The sequence below is a fragment of the Prionailurus bengalensis genome, chromosome B3 (genome assembly GCF_016509475.1).
Source record: "Prionailurus bengalensis isolate Pbe53 chromosome B3, Fcat_Pben_1.1_paternal_pri, whole genome shotgun sequence".
Lineage (NCBI taxonomy): Eukaryota > Metazoa > Chordata > Mammalia > Carnivora > Felidae > Prionailurus > Prionailurus bengalensis.
Window position 1 is genome coordinate 30,435,015 of NC_057355.1, and position 25,699 is coordinate 30,460,713.

At 38.3% G+C, this 25,699-nt stretch overlaps 1 protein-coding gene across 2 annotated transcripts in view; it reads right to left on the reverse strand.

The window, feature by feature from the left end:
• Positions 1 to 25,699, reverse strand: part of PEAK1 (pseudopodium enriched atypical kinase 1) — a 313,862-nt gene that overhangs the window by 247,818 nt on the left and 40,345 nt on the right. For both annotated transcript variants that reach the window (XM_043554944.1, XM_043554943.1), the window contains exon 2: positions 5,476 to 5,602. The gene's annotated coding sequence lies outside the window, so the exon portion shown is untranslated. The remainder of the gene's footprint in view (positions 1 to 5,475; positions 5,603 to 25,699) is intronic.

A 25,699-nucleotide genomic window follows, 5' to 3' on the forward strand; every position in this document is an offset into this window, starting at 1 on the left:
CATACTCAATTAAGAAGCCCATTGTTCTATCATTAGTGACTCTAATAAACACATTTTTAAAAATTACTTCATCAATCTTCTTCCTTTCATGTAGGATTCTCAAGTTAACTGATTCTCAAGTTAACTGTTAGGTCAATCACTTCTTGCACTTAAGTCAAGATGATTCATTTTCATAAAATAATTGTTAGAAAAACTACATTATTATGCAGCTAAAGGGACAGACAGGCTGGGAAACTGATCAAAAGAAGGATTCACGTAGAGATGAGCCAACTGAACAATACGATATCTAAGTAACAGTCATATTTACAATACATGTTTCTGGATGTCACTGAGAAAATATACATCTGTTTTAAAAAGGACCAAGCTTGGGGTGCCTGAGTGGCTCAGTGATTAAGCGTCTGACTTCGGCTCAGGTCATGATCTCACAGTTTGTGAGTTGAAGCCCCATATCGGGCTCTGTGCTGACAGTTCAGAGCCTAGAGACTGCTTCGGATTCTGTGTTTCCCTCTCTCTCTGCCTTTCCCCCACTCGCACTGTCTCTGTCTCTGTCTCTGTCTCTGTCTCTCTCTCTCTCTCAAACATTTAGAAAAAAAAAAAAAGAAAAAGAAAAGACCCAGCTTTGCAGGAAGACTTTTAGGTTTAACAAGAGAACATGACACAGCAATGTAGAAAGTCAGAGCTCAGCCACCATGATGGTTTTCAAATCATTTGTGCAAATACAGTGAGAGCATTTTCTCTATTCCAAACAGATCTCTGTTAAAAAGCCATTTTCAAAGATATGAAAATGCAGGTCCATATGCATAAAAGTAATTTCTGAGTCTTGCAAATAATTGGCAGTGCTGTTGTTTGGCAGGTGAGAGCAGAAGAGAACCATTAAATTAATACACAAATGAGCAGCAACCACTCACATTACTTTCACATGAATGAGAAAAGAATAAATATATAATTTGGGTGGAGAACAAGCACTCTTGAAAGAGTCATGGCCACAGAATACCATCTAATTAACTGCTTAGCTCAGTTCATAAGACTTCACTAGGGCTCAGCAAGGACTGCCACTGAATAGATGAGAGGGCACAGCCTAAATGTAGCAAGCTGTGTGGTGAACTGAGGCAGTGTGTACACCTTAAGGTATGCAGCTTGTCTGTCTTCTAAACGTTTTTAAAACTGCATTTGGTAATAATGTAACTGTGAATCCCTTTCACCTACTGTTAAATTTACAGTATACTTTTTTAAGTAAGCAAAATAACAGGTAAATGAGTGTATTAGAGACTCATCTGTGGGGGGAAAAAAAAAACCAGCTTGAGACAAACCCCACTCGATTTCTTATACTTCCTCAGCCACAGCTCTAAAAGAGCCATATAATTCATAATGATTAAGCTGAAGCATCTTATAAATTAATAAAGACAGATAAATTCTGTGTAGTCCATTATTTTTGTATTAAAATTATCTAAAGTTGGTCATTTATAATTGGCTATTACATAGCACAATTATTGGAATATTCCATTCCTCAATCACCTTGGACATGTAAGAGCTGACTATAAACATAGTCTTCCATTTAGAGCAGTTCACACTTAAAGCACTCCACTAATTACAGTATTCATTCAACACACATTCATTAAGCACTTATTGTGTGCCAGGCACTTTTAGTGGAAACATCTGGAACTACCCTGCTGAACTGCAGTAGCCCTTGTTTTTGGAGGCAGAGGGTATGGCTTATAGATGTGCAAATATTACATAACAAAACAAGTGCTAAAACAGAAATGTGTACAAATCACAATGGAAATACAGAAGGGGAAAGGACTTAATTCTTCCTGGGGAAGTGAAAAAAAAAGGCTTATCAGACAACCTAGTTTTTTAACTGAGTGTTAGGAGTTTGGTAGATATATGAGAGGCTGCTCACAAGAAAAGGGGAGCATGAAAGACCTACAGCCTGTGCAAAGTTGTATAGATAGAAAAGAGTACTTATTTGGCAGGGCAACACCATAGCCCCAAAATAAGTAAGGATGAAAAAATAAGCAATGACCAGAACGGGGAACAAAGGATCTTCAATAAGACAAGTTAGGAAGTTTGGACTTGATCCCAATGAAAATGTGAAGCACTGAAAAGTTTCCAGCAGTGATGTGATAATGGATTTGGCTTTAGAAAAATCCTTCTGGCCATATGTGATATAATGATTTATAATAATTTATATCATCTGAATGACCAAAATATATTTCTCAGATATATTTGATCTTCAACCACAGTTCCTGAAAACACTTCAGACCATAAAGGTGAAATGGATGTCTTATTAATGAAGGTGGTCTTTTGTATCCCACCCAAGGGTGGGGATTTGTTGCCAAGAGGATCAGAGGGTTGGAACTTTCAATCACCCTCACTCCACCCCAGGGCCTCAGGGAGGAAAGAGGGGCTGGAGGTTGAATCAACCAATGGCCAATGACTTAGTCAATCATGACTATGTAAGAAGTCTCCATGAAAACCCAAGAGGACAGTTTTTTTGGTCTTCTTTTTCAGAGAGCTTCCATGTTTGGGGAACTAGAACGCTGAGCCAGGCCCCCAGCTCCATAACGACAGAAGCTCCTTTGTTTGGGATGTCACCCTATGTATCACTCTATGTATCTCTTCATCTGGATGTTGATTCATATCCTTTTTCATATCCTGTAATAAACTGGTAAATGTAAGTAAGAGTTTCCCTGAATTCTGTGAGCTGCTCTAGCAAATCAATTTGGAGGTCACTGGAACCTACAATCTGTAGCTGGTTGGTCAGAAGCACAGGTAATAGACTTTACAACAGGTGTCTGTGAAGTAGAGGGTGAGGGCAGTCTTGTAGGACTAAACCCTTAACCTGTGGAATCTGAAGCTATCTCTGGGTAGACAGCATCAGAATTGAGTTGAATTCTCATAAATCCTACTGGTGTCTGAGAACTGCTTAGCGTTGTGTGGGAACTCCTGTCCCCAACACTGAAATTGAATCTGGGAACCCTAAAAGACAACAAAAGGAAGGAATAATGGTGGACTCAATCAATTTTGGTAGCCCTATTAAAGATTATTAAGGGGCAGGGTGCCTGAGTGACTCAGTCGGTTAGGTAGTGCACAGCTTGCTTTGGATTCTCTCTCTCCTCTCACTACTCACTGTCTCTCAAAAATAAACATTTTTTTAAAAAGATTATTAAGGGTGCTTGGATGGCTCAGCTGAAGAAAGGTGCCACTCTTGATCTCGGGGTTGTGAGTTCGAGCCCCACGTTGGGTACAGTTTAAATAAAAACTGTTTTAAAAAAAAGATTATTAAAATCACTACTACGCTTATGTCTAGGCAACATGACTTGGCCCTTATGAGGCCATACCATTCTCAAATAACAAGCAATGCAAAGGGCCAAGAGTAAGTGCCTTACTGGGTCTCACACCCAGAGACCACTCTTCACCTAACTGGAACTCCAGAACACCTAGCTCAAATGGCTGAGTCCATTTCCAGAACAGGTCTTCATGCAGGTGTATGCACCCCAAGGCCTGAAGGGTAGCTAAGGGGTAGCTATTGAGGGAAGATTGTGGGGCGGGGAATGGGGCAGGGCGGGAAGGGGGGGCAGGCTCTGTGGAGAGAGCTTGGACACTTTACCACAATAAAAAAAAACAAAATAAAATAGTTGTGCCTGGGTGGCTCAGTCAGTTAAGCATCTGACTCTTGATTTCAGGTCAGGTCATGATCTCATGGTTTCTGAGTTCAAGCCCCACGTCAGGCTCTACACTGACAACTCAGAGGGATTCTGTCTCCTTCTCTTTCTGCCTCTTCCCCACTTGTACACTCTCTATTTAAAAATAAATAAAAATAAAAAAATATATATCTGCAATATTACATATGTAATGTATATTATATATAATGTATATATTTCAAAATAGCTTAATTGTGGCAAGATGTATATATAAGTATATACATTTACACATTAGTATGTATTAATATTGATTATGCAACATTGTGAATTAGCAATTTCACAGCATACTCATGTATAAATGAATATTTGTGCCTAAAACCTACGGTTCTTTAAGATATATATCACCAACCTAAAGTTTTAAAAATTGTATTGTATCAAGAAGATCTGAAATAATTCTTTAACAGAAAATAAAAACGTTACTCCTATAAGATGGACATACTAAATTCAGGATCAACTCACTAAAAAGTCAAAGCAATATGAAGGCAGATATGCCAACCAGGTTTTGAAAACAGCCTGATTTAAAAAAAAATTCATTTAGTAAAGGATCGATGTGTGGCTAAAGGCAGATATTTGTTATACAGAAATGAGCTACTGTATTGCACAGCCCTTCCCATCAGTGTACAGAGATGCATCACCCGCACATTAAATACAGACTCAGTGAGCAGAACACCGCAGCAAGCATCTGTTGGCTAATGACAAAGAAAACCATGGACCCTTTGAGGTTAATTTCCACCCAGCTATAAGCATGTAAGCAGCAAACACATGTGCTGCTTTTCAGTATCAACCCCAAATATCCATGAAAAAGAAGATCTTCAGCATTCATGTTATTTTGTGTCAAAAGCAATACATGTATTAATTATATATGCTAACCAAGATATTCAGAAAAAGTTAACTCTAAATAAGCAGAAGTCAAAAACACAACTGCATTTTATTCTCATTCCACTTTTCTTTGTATCAATATCCATGGTCAGGGAAATGACTGGTCTAAGGAAGGCACTAAATGAAAACTGTAAACTAGGCAAAGTTTGTCTTCTTACATGATCAGTTACTTTTTTCTGTCCCTGTCTCATTACCTTTTTTTCCTCCCTACCCTATCCCCAATATTCTCATATTTTCCCAGACATCTGCCATAATGTTCTCTGGGGCTTGCCTTGGCCTCTCTTTCCCCTGTGTTGAAATTTATCATACCTACATATATTTCTCAGAGTGTCATGTGACCTGATAACAGCCCCTACAAATATCCCTAACTGCTTTCACTTCTCCTCCTGTCCAAATGCTTTTACCTAACTTCAGGACCACACCCTCTCCTGCCTTCTCAGAAACCTTTTAAATAGGCTTTATCTTTCCTATATATTCAACTTTCCCTCTTCACTAGTGTCTTTCCCTCATTACATAAGCATATTTTAAGACTCTACGTAAGAAAGCAATTAAACCTTTAGCTTAAAAGGTAAATAAATAGGGGGTGCCTGGGTGGCTCAGTTGGTTTAGTGTCAGACTTTAGCTCAGGTTATAATCTCACAGTCCCATCCGTGGGTTCAAGTCCCATGTCGGGCTCTGTGCTGACAGCTCAGAGCCTGGAGGCTGCTTCAGATTCTATGTCTTCCCCCCCTGACCCCCTGACCTCTCTCTGCCCTTCCCCACTCATGCTCTGTCTCTCTCTCTCTCTCTCTCTCTCAAAAATGAACAAAATTTTTTATTTTTTGTTTTAATTTTGTTTATTAATAAACAAAAAAAATTTTAAGGTAAATAAATGCTAGTATATAAAACTTACCCTATGGTGTCCTCCCCTTAGTCTCTGCCTTTCCCCTCACCACATTCACTCCCCAGGCCATGGCAGTGAGACTTCTGCTCACACCATTACATTAATCCAAGGGCTCTTCATCTAGAGGCTGGAGGGTCTGTGGATAGAATTCAGAAGACCTATGAACTTGGATGGGAAAATCAATTATTTCTTTATTTCCTCCAACTTCTAAAATCACTAATACTTACTGTATTTACTAATTTACTATAGGTCTGCCACTACCTTGTTGTGTATCATGCTAAATAAATACAAAATACCTTATTATAATTAGTTTGATAATATTTTAATATAATTGAGCTACCTCTGTAATTTGGGGTTTTTTTGTTGTTTTTTTTTTTTTTTTTTTGAGAGAGACAGACAGACAGAGCGCCAGCAGGGGCGGAGCAGAGACAGAGGGAGACACAGAACTCAAAGCAGGCTCCAGGCTCCACACTGTCACCACAGAGCCTGATTCAGGGCTCAAACTTACAAACCATGAGATCATGACCTCAGCTGAAGTCGGACACTCAACGTACTAAGCCACCCAGGTACCCCTGGCTTCCTCTGTAATTCTATGTATTTTATTTTATCCATCTGTGGCAAACTATGTTTTACAACTATGCTGCAAAAATACCTCCAATTCCACATGCTCTTCTATGGTGTAAATTTGCTGCTCACCCACAAAGGCATCGAGTCTGCTTCTCTTCTTAAATCCAAGCTGGCATTTACCTTGCTTATAACCAAGAGAGTGTGGTGAGGTGACAATAAGTGACTTCCCAGGCTAGGTTAGGAAAAGTGATGCAGGTTCTGGGACTAGGTCTGGGGTGGTTTGTTTAATAGCAATAGTTTCCAGAACAGAATCTGGCACCTGGAACTGGAGTGGTGACATAATAAAAACATAAAACATGTGACATCAGCTTTGGGATTGGGTGGTAGATGTGAACAGGAGAAGGGCCACAGGGATCTCACTAGCAGAAGCCTGATGAGCCTTGAAGAGGATACTGGGACTTTAAGGAGAGTGAGTTAAAATGTTATCAGAAGCTGGAGGAAAGAAGACCACTTATGAAGGGGCAGAAAGTTTAGCAAAACTGTTGCCTGTGGTAAATTAAAAAACAAAATGCTGGTAATGAACTGTTATTTCTAGCTAAGGTAATTTCCAAGCACAATGTCCAAAGTGTCAACTGGTTTCTTTTATATATATGATATAAAGTGCAACTAGAGAGATGAGCTGGAGAAGAAAGTACTCTGTTTTTGAGCAGAATTTAGAGGAAATGTAAAGAAACCAGCAATTGCTGGGTTCAAAAATAAAACTATTTTTCATCCACAATCTCTTCCAGCAGAGAATGCTGAAAACAAAGAAAGGTATGGGGACAAAGATCAAATACAGAGTGCTGAAAGGAAAATCTGGTCTCTGCACAGAGATGAAACCAAGGGTGTTGCTATAAAATCCTTTGTTAACACTCTGTTTCCCCTTCTTAATCTCCTTCCCAATGCCTTTTCTGTACTTGTCTGCTAAAACTAGATGTGCTTAGGGGCTTTGCCCTCAATCCTGAGCAATTTCTTCTTCAACCAGTCCTGAAAAACTATTAACCTCAAAATCTCTCTCTCAAGCCCCCCCACCTCTCTCCAAGAACTGCATACAGACCTGCATTTCTCCCTCTTGAATATCTCAGAAAAACCCCAAACTAAGTATTTCAAGAACATATCTATCTCCCATCCCACAAGTTCTTTCTATACCCAAACATGCACTGGAAATAAATAGCAGCGTAGCATCCCTTTAATTGCCCAATTTAGGAATCATCCCTGATTCTTTTCCCCCCTCTCTCCTTTCTTCCAATCAATATCTAATCAGTTTATCAAGTTCTATAGACTCTACCTGCCCCGACACACCATTGCCAAAATATAGGACCCACTGTGGATATGAGTACATACTTTTCTATCTAGAATGCAACTCCTGTTATAAACATAAGTACTTTGCTAAGTATTAATTTAATTCAACAATATAGAACACCTTCTCTGTGGCAAATCTGGCAGGACCTTTACCAGGACTAGGCATGCAAAACTGACAGAAACGGAAGGGACTCCATTTAGAAAGGCTCCATGTCTACTGTTTCTCTGCTAGGCTCCAATTACTCATGGTCTATATTTCACCTTGCATCTGAGTAAACCAAAGAAGCTATGATCCCACTCCAAGGAGAAGCAAAAAAGTTAACCATTCTCCAAGTTCTGTCGTAGGCCACCAAACACCTGATAACATCTAAGAAGAAAGAGATCACGAGCAAGTTCCAGGACGATAGCTTCAAACCTCGGTCGACACTGGTGCCAATACCCACTACCGTTGGTGATTTATGGAAAAACACCTACTGTTGACCTGACACTCGCCTTTGATCAGACCCTACCCTGGATTCCTGAAGGAACGTGTACCCTGGGCCCCTTTCCAATACAAACACCTAAGCAGCAGGGAGAGTAACTTCTTTTCTGAGGCTCCCAGATACTCCTCTGCTGTACGCTATCACTTACACTATTAAATAAACTCTCCTCTCACTTCCTCCAGGCTGTCATTTGATTTCTACCCTGCATGAAGCCAAGGACCTTCTTGGCTGGTCCTTCAGGACCCCCTCTGGGTCCTCGGACCTAGACTTCCTACATCAAAACAAAGTGAGAAATAGGTCCTGTCTCGTCTCTGGAATCACACAGAAGAAAAATAAGTACAACACAGGGGTTTATAATGGAAGGTAACATTGCATGATGAACTAATTCTTTGGTGGGGGCAGAGATACAGCAGGCAGTAAACAAAAAGACAGAACAAATATAGTACATTCTCCTGGAGGAGCAAGTTTCTTTGTTGATGTAAGTAACTTAAAAGATTTTAACATCGGGGAGCCTGGGTAGCTCAGTTGATTAAGCGTCCGACATTGGCTCAGGTCATGATCTCATGGTTTGGGTTTGAGCCCCATATCGGGCTCTCTGCTATCAGCACAGAGCCTGTTTCAGATCCTGTGTCTCCTTCTCTCTCTGCATCTCCCTTGCTCATGCTCTCCCTCTCTCAAAAAAAAAAAAAAACATTGGGGCCCCAGGGTGGCTCAGCCAGTTAAATGTCTAACTTCAGCTCAGGTCATGATCTCACAGTCCATGAGTTCGAGCCCCACACTGGGCTCTGTGCTGACAGCTCAGAGCCTGGATCTTGCTTCAGATTTTCTCTCTCTCTCTCTCTCAAAAATAAATATTTTAAACATTTTAAATATTAAAAAAAATTTTTTTAATAAAAAAAAGATTTTAACATCAACATACTCATTATAAACAGAACATAAATTTAATGAAAGATACAATAAAATACTTAAAAATTCAGGGGTTATCTTGGGCAAGAATAACTGTCCAGAACTAGAATTTCAAGTAACATTACTAAGCAGAAGGACAGACACTTTAAGTCAGAGACCCTCTTAGTAAGTCACATTACCTAAAAGGCCTGTTGGGCCTACCTATCCAAAAAGGCAACCAGGGCTGGGTGACCAAACATTCCGTGAAACACCAATGGATGATCAAAAAGGTTCTGTGGGACTCTTTGCTACAGCCGGCCTCACCTCCACACAGCCTTTGTGGAGGGCTTCAGACACAGCACAGAAGAGGCCTTGAAGATGACTTGGGAATCCTGAACAAACTCATTTTTCTGTCAGATTAAAGTTACCCGTAACTATGTAAAGGAAGTCTACGAAGGCTAAGAAAAATGTGACACTGGCTCTAATTCCTGCCAAGATGTTGAATTAGCAAAACTGCTGACCCTTCTCAGAAGATCAGCCCTTGCGGAAGTTACAGAGAAAAAGTGGAAAGAACTATGAGAAACACCTGGAGGCACAAGGACCCATTTGGAACCGGAATGTGTGGAATGGTGGCTTTGGCCTGAGGCAAGAGGCAGCTCACTTGAGGCTGTGGGATAACAAAACAGAAGAACTCCTGCAGATTTTTGCTTTTCATAGGCTCCAGCACCTAGGTGCACACAACCTGGCTCCACACATGCATTCCTTGGACCTCAGGTCCTCAGGAAAATAGTCAGGCGCTCAGAAAACAGCTGAATACGCACAAACCTTCCCTGGCCCCCTCCTTCTACTCCTCTAACACCAGAACTTGGGGGGGCGGAGTGCCAATAATCTTAGTGGTGCCTCCTCCTAAAGGCAGCTTCTTCCTCTAGAGAAACAGGTAAAGAAGTGACATGAGGTTATGTTAAATGGGGTGAGAAGTAATTGACTCAAGCTCTCTGGTGCCTAGGGCTCTCCAATTCCTGCCCCAGACATTGCTGGGACTGATATAAACCTAATCAATCCTCCCCACAGAAGCAGTGTCTGACAAGGGAAAATATCAAGTACCAAATAGAAAATGTAAAACAAGATGTTTTAGTCTACTAGAGCCGCCATAACAAAATACCATAGACTGGGTGGCTTAAACAACAGAAATATTTCTCACAGTTCGGGAGGCTAGAAGGGTACCAGCATGGTCACGTTCTGGTGAAAACTCTCTTTCTGGCTGGCAGGTGGCCACCTCTGGCTATGTCCTTATAGAGAGAGGAGAGAGAAAGAGCAAGCTCTCTAATATCTGTTGTAATCAAAGCACTGTTCCCATCAGACCAGGGAACTTCACAACTTCATCTAACACTAATTTCCTCCCAAAGTCCCCATCCCAAACACCAACACACTGGGACTTCAACATAGGAATTCGGCGGGGGGGGGGGGGGGGGGACACAAACATTCAGTGCATCATCTATGTTTAAAAAAAAATAATAAGGTGCAATTTGATCCTAACATCATACCATAGGAAAAATCAACTCCAGTTGGTTAAGGACTTAAATGAGAAAAGGAACTTTAAAAAGCTTAGTGGAAAATATGAGTATCTTTTAACCTCAGGGTAAGGAAGGATTTTGTAAATAAGACAAGAAAAATCTGTAATAAAACTGAGAACCATTTTTCAAAAAATACCTTAAACATAGTGAAAATACAAGTTATAAACTAGGAAAAAATATTCATAATACACTTAACTTATAATGCATTATTATCAACAACATACAAAGCAATAACACACATACCCAAAACATGACCAGAAAAATGGATGAGACATTCAAGAGGCTTTGACAGCAGCACACATACTTATAACCAATAAATGTATGAACAATGTTAAACACTGGGGATCATGGAAATTCAAAGCAAAACTCTTTGTCAGTAAAACAGTAAAAAGCTTTGAAAACAGACCAAAAAGAAAAGATTACCAACCGTTCTCTCTAGCTCATGCATTCATTACCTCTACCTTTGCCTTTGAGCAATTTTTCAATTTAAAATTTGTAGAAAATTGATAATAATGTGAACTATTCTTATGCACAAAAGAGCAAATTAGTTGTGTCCAGTGGATTACAGGTGATAATTGCCCACTGGATAGACCAGCTTTTGCGTCTATTTGAAAAATTCATTTCAGCTTTTTTTGCTGAATATAAATGAATGCCTCTTCAAATTTGTCTTTGAACTGACTTTAACATCTTACCAGTTTCCTCATTAACTAGTGAGTTAAATAAAATATTTGACAAGTGTTCATTTTATATCTGTATGAGAGTCACGATTATAACCCCTTTTTAAATCCTTTTAAAAATCCTTTTAACACCACAATTAGAATTCAATATCACCCATTTATGATTAAAAGGAAAAGAAAAAAAAAACCTTTCAGCAAATGAGGAATAAGAAGGGGCTATTCAACCTGAAGATAACAACTTTACAGTTAAAGTCTGAAAATCTTCTCCCTAAACTCAGGAACAAACCAAGGGCATCTGCTCTCACCACTTTTCTTTTTCCTTTTTTTTTTGGGGGGGGGGGGAGAGCCTACACAGGCATGCGAGCAGGAAAGAGGGGCAGAGGGGGAAGAGAGAAAAATCTTAAGCAAGCTCCACACCCAGCATGGAGCCCAACGTGGGTCTTGATCTCATGACTGTGAGATCATGACCTGAGCCAAAACCAAGAATCGAACACTTAATTGACTGAGCCACCCAGGTGCCCCTGCTCTCACCAATTCTATTCAATATGGTACTAGAGGTTCTAGTCAGTAAAATGAGGGAAGGAAAAGAAATACAGGTTGATAGGAAGGAGTAAAATTGTCTTTACTTACATATACATCATAATTACATGGTAAAGCCTAGAGAATCAAAACAAAAAAGCAACAACCCCCCCCAACACACACACAAAGCTACTAAAATGAACAAAGGCTAATATACAAAATTCAGTTATATTTTTACATACTAGTAACGAACAGTGGAAATGAAATACTTCTAAAATGTCATAACAGCATTAAAAATCAAAGTGCAATATCTGTATACTGAAAACTAAAATAAAAATTATAGTTCTTGAGAAATTAAAGATGATCTAAATAAACAGATCATGTTTACAGTATTAAGATGTCTACTCTCTCCAAATTGATCTGTGGAGAGAACATGGTATCAAGTAAAATCTACAGATGTTTTTGTGGAAAATGAAAACCTAATCCTAAAATTTCTACGGAAAAGTGGATTCTAAATTGCATATAAATATACAAAGGACCTAGAAGAGTCAAAACAAATCTTTAAGAAGAACAAAATTGAAGAACACTATTTCACTTCAAAACTTATTGTAAAACTACTATAATCAAGATAGCATAGTATCAGCAAAGGAAAAAATGTCAATAAAACAGAAGACATAACCCAGACATACACATATATAACCAACTGATTTCTGACAAAGTCTTCAAAGTACTTAATGAGAAAAAGAAAGTCTTTTCAACAAATGGTGCTGGGAAAACTGGATATCCACATGCAAAAGAATGAAGTTGGACCTGTACTTAACAACATGTACAAAACTTATTTCAAAATGGATCAAATATCTAAATGTAAGACCTAAAAAACAATAAAACTCTTGGAAGAAAACATAGGACAAAAGCTTCATGACATTGGATTTGGCAGGGATTTCTTGGATAAGGATACCAAAGGCACAGGTAACAAAAATTCAAAACAAAATGGACCTCATGAAAATTTTAAAACCTTGCATATCAAAAGACACTATTCACAGAGTAAAAAAGAAGGCCACAACTTAGGAGAAAATAGTTACAATCATGTATCTGATAAGGGATTAATATCCAGAATATATAGAGAACACCTAACACAACAACAACAAAACAACCCAATCCAAAAATGGGCAAAGGACTTTAATATACATTTCTCCAAGAAGATTTACAAATGGCCAATTAGCACAGGAAAAGACACTCAACATCATTGATCACTAGGGAAATGCAAATCAAAACTACAAAGAGATACCATCACATCCATTAGGATGGCTACTATTGAAAAAAAAGAAAAACATAAAGTAAGTGCTGATGTGGATGTGGAAAACTTGGAACTCTGCACTGTTGGGGGAATTTAAAATGGTACCATTCCTGGTACCATTAAAACAGTATGGTGATTCCTCAAAAATGAATAGAATTACCTCATGATCCAGCAATTCTACTTCTGGGTATATACCCCAAAGAATCAAAAGCAGGGTCTCAAAGAGATATTGTATTCCCATGTTCACAGGAGCATTTCTCACTACAGCTAAAACATGGAAGCAACCAAGTAACCATCAACACATGAATGCATAAGCAAAATGTGGTATTATACATACAATGGAATATCATCATTCAGCCTCAAAAAGGAAGAATATTGTGCCATATGCTACAACATGGATGAACCTTGAGGACATTATAATAGATGAAATAAGCCAGTTACTAAAAGACAAATACTGTAGGATTCCACTCACATGAGGTACTAGAGAAGTCAAAATCAAGACAGAAAGTATAATGGTGGTTGCCAGGGGGTAGGGTAAGAGGAAAACGGGGGTTTACATTTTGTAAATGTAAACTGTAAAACACACTGTTTAAATGCTTAATACTGCTGAACTGTATGCTTAAAAATGGCCAAGATGATAAATTTATGTTATATTTTACAATTTTAAAAAAAAAGACATTTAAAAAGAATGGGAGGAAAAATTGGTGAGATGAGAACAGATGAATTTCTTTAAAAAAAAAAAAAAAGTGACAGAAGTCAGAAAAGTGGTTTGCTCTGGTGAGAGGAAAGAAAGTCAAGGAAAGAGCTTTAGGGAACTTAAAGAATAATAAAAAATTTTTAATTTTATACAGGAGAGGATTACATAAGTGTATGCATTTGTCAAAACTCATTAAACTGTGTATCCAAGATTTAGGCATTTTATTATAAAATTGAAAAGTGTACCTCAATTTTTAGGGTGTTTTTTTTTAATTTTTTTTTTCAACGTTTATTTATTTTTGGGACAGAGAGAGACAGAGCATGAACGGGGAGGGGCAGAGAGAGAGGGAGACACAGAATCGGAAACAGGCTCCAGGCTCCGAGCCATCAGCCCAGAGCCTGACGCGGGGCTCGAACTCACGGACCGTGAGATCGTGACCTGGCTGAAGTCGGACGCTTAACCGACTGCGCCACCCAGGCGCCCTATAGGGTTTTTTTTTTAAAGATCACAATTAAATACTATTTTCGATCATTTAACAAAATTTAAAAGTCTGAAAACTCCAAGTATTAAAGAGACCATAAAACAGGATCTCTTATATAATGGTGATAGTGATTTATTTCCAATCACTCTAGAAATAAGTTTTGTATTCTCTCTTTAAATTTACCATTTACTACCCTATGATCCAGCAATCCCGTTCATAGGTATACGCACAGGAGAGTCTCTTGCACATGTACTGCAAGAGTCACATATAGGAATGTTTCTCACATTAGTTTATAAATAGCAAACACCTAAAAACAAGAATCTTATCACTCAATCCCAGAAATAAAATGAGCATGATAAGTAAGGGTACCACTTTTGAATATTTAAGATATCTTTATGTTTTAAAGACAACTCAGTTTTGGTATATACATGTTATCAGCTGGTTCAATGTGTGTATGCACAGAATAAATCAAGGTATTACAATGATTTTCTACTTTTTGAAGGTAGAATTTATTCATTCAACATGATTTTTATAGGAGTAAACACTGGAACCCAAAGAAATTCAGGTTACATAATTTATACTAAATCATATACAAAATATCCTGCAGCTATAAATATGAATGAAGTAGATCTAAGTATACAGAAATATCTCCAAGATAAGCACACTGAAAAAGCAAGAAGTAAAACAGTAAGTTCTTGTGAATTAAAATAAATTCCAAATATATATATATTTGTATATATATATATATGTATATATATATATTTGTATATATATATATTTGTAAAAAACAGTTTGAGGGGCGCCTGGGTAGCTCAGTCGGTTAAGCGTCCGGCTTCACTCAGGTCATGATCTCACGGTCTGTGGGTTCGAGCCCCGCGTCGGGCTCTGTGCTGACAGCTCAGAGCCTGGAGCCCATTTCGGATTCTGTGTCTCCCTCTCTTTGCCCCTCCCCTGTTCATGCTCTGTCTCTCTCTGTCTCAAAAATAAATAAACATTAAAAAAAAAAAAAAAAACAGTTTGAAAGTAAATAAACTGTTAATGGTATTTCCTTCTGAAAATAGGGACAGGGGATCTAAAGTGAAGGGAAGACTTACTTTTCACTGTAAATCCTTTTGTACCATCTGGACCTCCTACCGTATACCCGTTTTTTCAATTTACATGGAGACAGAAGAGAAAGAGGCCCTCAAACAACATTTATGTTTCCAGTAAGCAACCTCTCCTATGCCTTACAGCAGATATTCTAAACCTTCATCATTCCCCTCAAACTCCACATCTCACCCCTATTGCCTACTACCAGAACATCACCAACCACAATATCCCTAAGCCAACAACTTTGTTTTCTACTTCTGGGAAAAGGGGAACTCCCTATACTTCCTAATTCACACCCATAAATTTACCTCTGGCTACATCTCTGAGTACCTCCTTCCCTCAGAAGAAAGAGGCCACTCCAGGCAAATCTTGTGTTCTTATGCAATCTCCTGTCCCCACAGGAAAGCCTGCTTCCTCTATTATTCCTCTCTCCACTTCTACAAGCTTGCTCTTAACTGGTCCTTTCTCCTACCACCTCTGTATATGCATGCTCAAGCCGCTTCTCTTATATTAAAAAATATCTTATGTTCCCCTCTATGTAGCACCCTAACCTCATTCTTGCCCTTCACAGTTAAACTTCTCACAAGAGTAGTGACAGTCTCTACTTGAGTCTCTTCTCCCATTTACTGCTCAACCTACCACAACCTTGCTTTAGTCTCCACTGCTACAAAAAACAAAACAAAACAAACAAACAAAAAAAACACTCTTGCTGAAATCATGAAAAGATGAAACCGTTATCATTCTGTGAACCTTATTTTACTTCATCTCTCTGCATTATCGGACATTGCTGACTGCTTCCACCCTTCTTGAATCCCTTGGCTTCTGCTGACACATTTCTTTCCTGACTCTCCACTATGCACTGCAGATTCAAAGACAAATATGGCAAAGTCCCTGATTTCAAGAGGCACAGATTCTAAAATAAGAGAAATATATGTAAACAATAAGAACACATTGAAAAAGTACTATGACAGTGGCAGGTATAAAGCGCTATGGTAGGTTTGTAATGGGATAAGAGAGGGAACATGCATTTTAGGAGGAGGAAATTAGCATGGACAAAGGTACATGTATAAATCAACAGTTTGTAGAGGGAATTTAATGGATAATGATTGAGCACACAAGTTTTGAAACCAAGCAATCTGATTCTACCACTTAGCATGGGGCGTGTCATATATTGAAAGGTCTTAATAAATGTTAACACCTTCATGACAAAAACAATCAATAAACTAGGAATAAAAGGAAATTTCCTCAACCTGATAAAGGACAGTTACAAAAAAACCACAGCTAACAACAATGCTGAAAGATTGAATGCTTTCCCCCGAAGATCAGGAACAAGACAAAGATGTCTAGTCTTACTATTTCTATTTAACATTGTGCTGAAGGTTTTAGCCAAGGCACCGGGTAAGAAAAGGACATAAAAGGCATCCAGATTGGAAAGGAAGAAATAAAACTATCACTATTTGTGGATGACATAATTTTATACATATAAAATTCTAAGTAATACATTAACGACTATTAAAACTGCTAGTTGAATTAAAAATTCAGTGAGGTTGCATGATACAAAAATTAATTATATTTCCACACACTAGCAATGAACAATCCAAAAATGAAAGAAAATAATTTCATTTACAATAGTATCAAAAAAAAAAAAAAGAATAAGGGGCTTAGGAACAAATTTAGCAAAAGAAATAGAAGACATACACTAAAAACTATAAAACATCATTGAAAGAAATTAAAGAACACCTAAATAAATGGAAAGATCTCCAATGTTCACAGATTGGAGAACATACTATTATAAAATCCCCAACTTGATTTATAGATTCATAACACAGATTCAACACAACCCCTATCAAAATCCCAGCTGGACTGTTCTGGTAGAAATTGACAAGCTGATCCTAAAATTCATAGGAAAATGCAAGGGACCCAGAAGAGCCAAAACAATCTTGAATAGGAAGAACAAAACTGGAGAACTTACACTTCATGATTTCAAAACTTACTACAAAACTACAATAATCAAAATATGAGTTACTGTCATGAGAGATGTATAAATCATTGGAATAGAATTTAAAGTTCAGAAACAAACCTTACATTTATGATCAACTGATATTCTTCAAGATTCTTCAGTGCTCTGGGACAAGTGGATATCTGAATGCAAAAGCATGAAGCTGAATCTCTACCTCAAACCATGTATAAAAATTAAAATGGATCCTAGACCTAAATTTAAAAGCTCAAACTTACAAGAAAATATGAGTAAATCTTCATGATCTTGAATCAGGCAATGGTTTTTTAGATACAATAGCAAAAGCACAAACAACAAAAGAAAAATAGATACAATTAAAAACATTTGTGCTTCAGGGGCACCTGGGTGGCTCAGTTGGTTAAGTGTCCCACTCTTGATTTCACTTTAGGTCATGATCTCACAGTTCAAGGGATCAAGCCCCACATGGGGCACAGAGCCTGCTTGGGATTCTATCTCTCCCTCTCTCTCTGCCCCTCACCTGCTCATTCTCATGCTCTCTCAAAATAAATAAACATTAAAAGAACCATTTGTGCTTCAAAGGACGCTATCAAGAAAGTAAAAAGACAACTCACAAAATGGGAGAAAAAAATTTGTAAATCATATATTTCATAAGTGACTTGTATCCAGAATATATATATAAAAAAAACTCTTACAATAAATTGGCAAAGGATTTGAATACACATTTCTTCAAAAAAGACATATAAATGGACAATAAACACATGAAAAGATACTCAACAGCATTACTCATTGGGGAAACAGAAATCAAAACCACAATGAGGAACAACTTCCCATTCACTACAATGGCTATAACTTAAAAAAAAAAAAAAAGACAGTAACAAATGTAGGTGAGGATATGAAGAAAATGGAATCCCATACATTGCTGGTGGGAATGTAAAATAATACGGTCTCTTTAAAAGAGTTCCTCAAACTATTAAACATGGAGTTACCAAATGACCCAGTAAATTACACTTTTAGGTATCTACCCAAAAGATACTAAATTATATACATACAAAAACTTACACGCAAACGTTCATAGCAAAAAGCTTAGAATACCCAGAATGTGTAAACAACCCAAATGTCCAACAATTGATGAATGGATAAGCTAAATATGGTATATACATATTAAGGAGTCTGGCTCCTGATCAAAAACTTAAAAACTCTATGTGTAACTTTTCCAGCCTGACTATAAGCAATTACAAAGGCTTTACCTGGCAGGCCTCACATGGGAAAGCTGCCATACCCACACCAGACCGGGTACACAGCCAGTGCACTGCAGTCTCTGAAGAGAGCTGTAGTCAAAAACTCAGGCTTCCCTGGCTAACCACGCTCGTAAGCAGAGCTACATTCCCAGCCCAGGTGCTAGACTTCATTCAGAAGTCTGTTTATCCATGGCCTTCAGCTGAGGCCTCTCCTCATTCACCTCTGCTGAGGCCTTCTCATTAGGGAGGAAAGAAACACTGAAGACACTTTTTCTCTACTCTCACTCTGTGCCTTTCCATCCCAAGACCTTCCCCCTCACTCCTGAACCGGCCCGAGGTCCATAAAACTGCAGGAACCTCTTGTCTGATGCTCCCTCAGTAGCAAGACAATCTACCTCCTACCTCCATACTGACCCACCCGAGTGGGGGGCCTGCACTTTCTGAGGTTTACCCTCTTACTTATACTATCTCAGTTAAGTGAATAAAAGCTCAACTGTTACTTTCATTTTGGATCATTGTTTTTAATCAGCTACCCTGACACCTGAAAGTTCAGGTCTCTCTCCCTCTTTGGCTCACCTGACCTAACACAATGGAATATCATTCAGCCATAAAAAGTAATGAGGTATCGATTCATGCAAAAACATGGATGAACCCTTAAAACTTTATGCTAAGTGAAAGAAATAAGTCACAAAAGATCACATATTGTACAATTTCATTTATATGAAATGTCCAGAAGAGGGAGAGCTATAGAGACAGAAGAGCTATAGACATCAGTAGCTGACAGAAACTGAAAGGAGGAAGGAATGAGTGATGACTGCTAAAGAGTACCAATGTCTCTTTGGAGTGACGAAAATTCTAAAATCAGACTGTGGTGATGGCTGTACAACTCTGTAGCCACAATAAAAAACCCACTGAATTAAACACTTTAAATAAATAGGTGAATTTTAAGGTATGTAATTTATTTCTTAAAAAAATTTTTTAATGTTTATTTATTTTTGAAAGAGAGAGGGACAGAGTGCAAGCAGGAAAGGGGCAGAGACAGCAGGAGACCCACACGCCCCTGTATGTAAATTATTTCTCAATAAATCTGGTTTTTATTTATTTTTAAAAAATTTTTTTAATGTTTACTTATTTGAGAGAGAGAGAGAGAAAGACAAAGAGCTCGAGCAGAGGAAAGGCAGAGACAGAATGAGACACGGAATCCAAAGCAGGCTCCAGGCTCTGAGCTGTCAGCACAGAGCCTGATGCACGGCTCAAACTCACGAACCACAAGATCATGACCTGAACTGAAGTCGGACATTTAACCGACTGAGCCACCCAAGTGCCCCAATAAATCCAGCTTTTAAAAAACATTATGGCCGCCTGGGTGGCAGGGTTGGTTCAGCATCTGACTGTTGATTTTGCCTCAGGTCATGATCTCATGGTTTGAGTTCAAGCCCCACATCAGGCTCTGCAATGACCGCGCAGAGCCTGCTTTGGATTCTCTTTCTGCCCCTCCCCTGCTCGAGCTCTCTCTCTGCTCTCTCAAAATAAATAAACATTTTTTTTAATTGTTCATTAATAAACATTAGCTGAAACATTCCTACAGCACTAGTGAGAAGGAAAAATGGGTAAAGAGATTATACCACTCTGGGGGCACCTGGGTGGTTCAGTCGGTTGAGTGACCGACTTCAGCTCATGTCATGATCTCACGGTTTGTGAGTTCGAGCCCCGCGTCGGGCTCTGCTGCCAGCTCAGAGCCTGGAGCCTGCTTCTGATTCTGTGTCTCCCTTTCTCTCTGACCCTCCCCCACTCATGCTCTGTCTCTCTCTGCCTCAGAAATAAACATTAAAAAAATTAAAAAAAAAAAAAAGAGATTATACCACTCTGTAAAGGAGTTTCTAAAATATCCTTTAAGCAATGTAAAGATATTGAAAGGATTGTTGAGTCACGGACTGACACGTTGACATTCATCTTTTAGTATAAGGAATCTCATAACTGTGACAAGAATGACTTAGAGAGCGGCTGGATTCAAGGTGGAAAGACCAGATGACAGACATATAATGGTTCACTTAAAAAATTAAGAGATGAAGAGAACTGGAGTCCAGACATGCAACAAAAGAGAAAGGGCTATGAACCTATCTTTAGAATAAAATGCTACTATGGAAATTTTCTGTCAAAACCAACTTTTAACATATTAAAGGAAATGTCCTTATTTCATAAGCCCCCCAGAGGGAACTACAGAAAATAATCAAGGCCAGGAAAGCAGAGTGGTAGAAAACTCCTAATAACTGACTTATTAAAACAGTTACTAGTTAGGGGTGCCTGGGTGGCGCAGTTAAGCGTCCGACTTCAGCCAGATCACGATCTCGCGGTCCGTGAGTTCGAGCCCCGCGTCAGGCTCTGGGCTGATGGCTCAGAGCCTGGAGCCTGTTTCCGATTCTGTGTCTCCCTCTCTCTCTGCCCCTCCCCCGTTCATGCTCTGTCTCTCTCTGTCCCAAAAAAAATAAATAAACATTGAAAAAAAAATTTTTTTTAAAAAAACAAAAAAAACCAGTTACTAGTTGTTGAAATCTATCACTTAACAAATTAAGGCTTTATCTTCAGAAATATCAAATTATAATGTCAGTATCATTCTCAAAGGTATGTCAGAATGCCAGTGCCAACTCTATCTTTGAGAATAAAGGAAAAATTTCTTTGGAATTACAATGGAAAAATTCACTCAAAACTATTGTAGTCACTAGAATCAGCTTCATTTCCTTCAATCAAATGTCCTATAAACTAAAGTAAGCATGCTATATATGTAGCTTTATAATAAATAATACTGTATTTGCCTATTAAACTCTCAGAGGAAAAGACATTTGACACCACCTTAAATTTTTCAAAAATAATTCTTTCTCACTATAAAATTTATTAAGGCATGTGCATTCAAAAAGTATCTCATCTCAGGTTTTAGACAAATCCACAAAGAATTGTCTATAGCGTAAGTTCCACTTCAGGCAAATACCTGAAAAAAAAAAAAGAAAAAGAAAAAGACATGGTCAATATAACTAAATCTGAGTAGAGAACCTAACTTTTTCAGTAGAACCCTAACGTGACCTTTTACTCACTAAAGTTGTGTGTTCAAGTTGTACTTTACAAGTCTATAGAATGTCAAGAATCTTAATTCTGCCAGACTTCTTTTGCCTTTAATTAAACTTAAAAGAACATATACTATACTAATGAGGGTGGATCAATCCAAGAAAGATAATTTTCTTTCACTTGTTCAAATCTTCAAAAGAAAAGGCATTTTCTTTTCTTTTTTTTTTTTTAATGTTTATTCATTTTTGAGAGAGAGAGAGAGAGAGCAACCACAAGCAGGGAGGGGCAGAGAGAGAGGGAGACACAAAATCCGAAGCAGGCTGCTGGCTCTGAGCTGTCAGCCCAGAGCCTGACACGGGGTTCAAACCCACAAACCATGAGATCATGACCTGAGTCAAAGTTAGATGCTCAATGGACTGAGCCACCCAGGCACCCCAAGAAAATGCATTTTTAAAAGTTTACACTCCCTATAATATCGCCATCATGACTTTCTATTCTCACAAAAAATACAAAATTCAAAAATCTGGAAATATAAAAGTACCGATAGCACATGTTTACAAAGCCTAAGTAAAAGGAAAGGTTAAATAAAACTGGCTCATAAATTATGAAAATGTTTGTCTACATTGGCAAAGAAAATCAAATTAAAATTAAAAAATAAAAAATTATTTTTATTTAATAAAAATGAGTAAAATAGTTTTAGACATTAAAGATATAACACCGGAAATATTTGTGTGTTAATCAGGATTCAGATAGTAAAGATGAGTAAAATATATCAGACATCTGAGAGTTTTCAAGGCATTTAGAAATAAAGGACATAATCTGAAATACAAGGTTACCAAGATTGCAAGAAAAAGAATGGAGAATTCTTTTTTTTTTTAATGTTTTTAATTTATTTTTGAGAGAGAGAGAACGAGCAAGGGAGGAACAGAGAGAGGAGGACAAGAGGATCCAAAGCGGGCTTTGCACTGACAGAAATGAGCCTGATGCGGGGCTCGAACTCCAGAAACACTAGGTCATGACCTGAGCAGAAATCAAGAGCTGGACAGACCCTTAACTGACTGCGTCATTCAGGCTCTCTGAATGGAGAATTCTTGACATATATTAGCTTCCTGACCCTTAGAAAATATAACCTATAAGTAGTCAATAAAAATTGATGGAATACCCTATCACCAAGCTGGTCTTGGTTTCTAAATTCTAAAAACCTTAAAGAATAAGGAGCCCCATCAACTAAATCAAGGGTCAAAGGACATCTGGGAGGCCAAATCCAGCCCATGCCTGTTTTTGTCTGGCCCTTGAGCTAAGAACAGTTTTTACGTTTCAAAAAAGTTGTGAAAAAACAAAAAACAATATGCAACGGACAGTAGCCACAAAACTTAAAATACTATCTCGCGTTTTACAGAAAAAGTTGCTGCCCTCTGAACTAAACAATTCCTAAATGAGTGAAACAGGTCTTAGTGGTGGCTCTAACCCAGAGATTGAAAGTGTGCCATGGTGTCCCAGTATATTAGAACTGGAAGGAAGCTCTAAGACCATCTTTCCTCCCCATCATGTTACAAAGAAAGTGACTTAAATTTCTTAAAGCCCAGAAATTCCAATCTTCCAGGTCTACTGCCTCCTGAATCCAATATGATTTACATCCTATCACACCACTGGCCCCCTTTTCTTTTAGTGGGGTAACTGGAGAATCAAAGATAGGTACAGTAAGGGTGAGTACACTCTCCTCCAACTCTCCACTGAGCTCTTCCGATGCACAAGTAATCAATTGACCAAAGTGGGCTACTGATAAACTTCATATTTGACCAGCTCAGCATCCTATTTTCTCAGCTTCATCTCCTTCCAAAATAAGCAAATGAATCTACTTAACATTCCTGAAAAAACACCTTGTCTTTTTGGTCCTGAAGACCTCAGTATATGTGGTTTCTCTCCCAAGGGCAACTCCTCCCTTTTCCACCTACCCAAATTCTACCATCCTTCATGCCCAATTTAACAAATATGACACCTTCAAAAAGCTTATAATCCATTAGGAACATAGTTCAGATACACACACAGCAAAGTAAAAAAGATAAATATCCCCAAAGATGTAACTAGAAATTCCTAGTAAAATGTCATCTCTGAGGAAAATGTTTAGGTAAGCCTTTGGGAAAGCCTCTGAATAAGATGTTGAAGGACATTAAAAAACAGTTTTTAAGATTGGTTACACAATGCTGCGATTGCACGTAACACCGATCAACTGTGCACTTTAAAATGTCTAAGACGGTAAATTCTGTGTTACGTGTATTTTACCACAATTAAAAAAAAAAAAAAGACATCTTAAGATCACAGAACTGGGCGCCTGGGCCCATATACATTTCACAGTTGCTTAAGCACCCAACTTCAGCTCAGGTCATGATCTCGCGGTTTGTGAGTTCGAGCCCTGCATCAGTCTGTGTGCTGACAGCTCAGAGCCTGCAGCCTGCTTCAGATTCTGTGTCTCCCTCTCTCTCTGCCCCTCCCCTGCTCACACTCTGTGTCTGTCTCTCAAAAATGAATAAACGTAAAAAATAATAAATATATACATATATACATACATACATACCACAGAGCAAGATGATAATGTTTCAAGGAACAAGCACTTGCTTTTATCAATAATAAATTTGATATAAATTTAAATTATAAAAGCTAAACACCTATCCTAAAGCAGTGTTTTTACATTTGTAAGTACCTTAAAATTAGACAATGTGGGGAATTGTGAATATAATGAGAGTTGCCTAGGAGATCAAATTCTGTAAAATAAAGCAGAACCTACATCTAGAAACCACTAACTTCTGGCAGCTAGATAAATAAATGTTCACAAGATTCCAAATTAAGGAAAAAAAAAAAGTTTAAGGACAGAGAGGAAAGGGGGGCACTCCAGGAAGTGGAAATGGAGTGAATAAAGGACAAAAGGGACAATGTGTTGTGGCAAGGATTCTCACCGTCTTTTTTTTCCCCTAGATTTGCCTCTAGCCAAGTGATGACAAGGAATATCCTCAATTTCTAAGGTACCTGGGCCACCCGTGATATTGAATAGGCTACCAAAAGCCACAGATGGAATATACTGGTTCAAGTAATCAAAGTAATTCAAAGTAGATAGTCCATTCCTGCTTCAGTTTCCAGGTAAACTTTTGTGAACAACAACAAAACTCTGCAAAACCAAATATAAATTCCATGCATTTGAGAATTAATCTGTTATTTTTATAACATTTAAGCACACCAAAGGGGCTGAGAGTTTTTACTTTTTGATTATTTTTGTTTCCTCTGAGTAATTTTATTCTATGAATAGCAACCTTTGCTATGCTGTTTATTCCATGCCTAGAGCTTAGTAGATGCTCTCTAAATACCTGTTGAATTAATATTGGGATACAATATACATTTCACTTAAAATACTCCTCCTTTCTAACTATCAGAGTAATAGTAGAGAGACAATAAGTAACATTAATTGAAAATATTTTTAAAATCAAGCCATCTAGGACGTCTGGGTGGCTCAGTCAGTTAAGCGCCTGACTTTTGATTTCAGCTCAGGTCATGATCTCATGGTTCCTGAGTTCGAGCCCACATCAGGCTTTTCACTGACAGTGCAGAGCCTGTTTGGGACACACTCACTCACTCTCTCACTCACTCTCTCTCTCTCTCTCTCTCCCCCTCCTCTGCTTGTGTACTCACTCTCTCAAAATAAGTAAATAAACTTTAAAAAAAAAAAAAAAGATTAGGGGCGCCTGGGTGGCTCAGTCGGTTGAGTGTCCGACTTCGGCTCAGGTCATGATCTAGCAGTTTGTGAGTTCGAGCCCCGCGTCGGGCTCTGTGCTGACAGCTCGGAGCCTGGAGCCTGATTCGGATTCTGTGTGTGTGTCTCTCTCTCTGCCCCTCCTCCATTCACGTTCTGTCTCTTTTTCTCCTTTGGAAATAAATAAACATTGAAAAAAAAATTTTTTTTTAATGAAGTCATCAAAAACCTTAAAGCATATGTCAAAACCATCTTTGAAGCAAACTATTGAAAAGTAAGTCAAACCTTTATTGCAGGCTTTGTTGTAACACTATTCACATGTGTGCGTGAACACACACACACACACCCATTAAGACAATCATTTTTACTAAATATAATTTGAGGGAGAAAAATCACATAATTTGATACCCAGAAAAACGCCAGTTGTCTTTCACTTTGTATTCCACACAATTCCTGGCCAGCAGCAGCACTTAAATCATTCACTAAACTGAACAGTCATAGAGAAAACATTCTCTCTGCTGTCCATATGACTTCATTGTATCTCAGAGGTGTGAGTCATCAACTCTGGCAATAAAAGCAGAACTTACACCACTACAAATGCTTGAC